Here is a 619-nt window from a genome sequence, read left to right as displayed (position 1 = left end):
TATTGTGGTCTTAAATATGTCATGTGAAAAATTAAAATTAAAAAATTGCTAAAAAGGAAAAAAAACATTCTTCTCATATACAACAAATACAGTGGAAAATAAAAGGAAAATTTCTCGAAGGACATGTTAAACACCAAATTTCTATTGATATTGCTCCAGATAACACATATTAAGAGTACTATATAACTTAGTTTATTAATTCCCATGAAAATGACAGAGAAAAAGAGAACTTGAATTTGCTTTAAAACCATTAATATAATCCATTTTTCTTTTATCAGCAAATAGCATTGCTAATATTGGTATATTATAAATTAAGTAGTTAAACAAAACAAAAGCGGGGATAGCTCAGTTGGGAGAGCGTCAGACTGAAGATCTGAAGGTCACGTGTTCGATCCACGTTCACCGCATTTTATTTTTGGATTTTTTTTATTTGTTGAAACTTGAGTTGTACATTTTTCTCCATTATATTGTATTCTTCAATATTATTCATATGTAATCTAGCAAATTAAATTACTATGCAGGAGGAATGGGGTAGTGAGTGAGGGTTCAGAGATGGTAAGGTTGGGATGGTTAAGGGGTGGGGAAGGAACAATGAACCTGAAATGTTATTTAAGAAATT

General features: G+C 30.4%; 1 non-coding gene across 1 annotated transcript; it reads left to right on the top strand.

The window, feature by feature from the left end:
- The first annotated feature begins 334 nt into the window (after positions 1–334).
- Positions 335–407, top strand: TRNAF-GAA (transfer RNA phenylalanine (anticodon GAA)). The gene has a single exon. It is a non-coding gene; the product is annotated as a tRNA-Phe (tRNA).
- The last annotated feature ends 212 nt before the right edge of the window (positions 408–619 follow it).

Source organism: Solanum verrucosum, unplaced genomic scaffold, assembly GCF_900185275.1.
Source record: "Solanum verrucosum unplaced genomic scaffold, falcon-dt-bn FXZP01000268.1, whole genome shotgun sequence".
NCBI lineage: Eukaryota > Viridiplantae > Streptophyta > Magnoliopsida > Solanales > Solanaceae > Solanum > Solanum verrucosum.
This window is presented reverse-complemented; position numbering and strand designations above follow the sequence as displayed.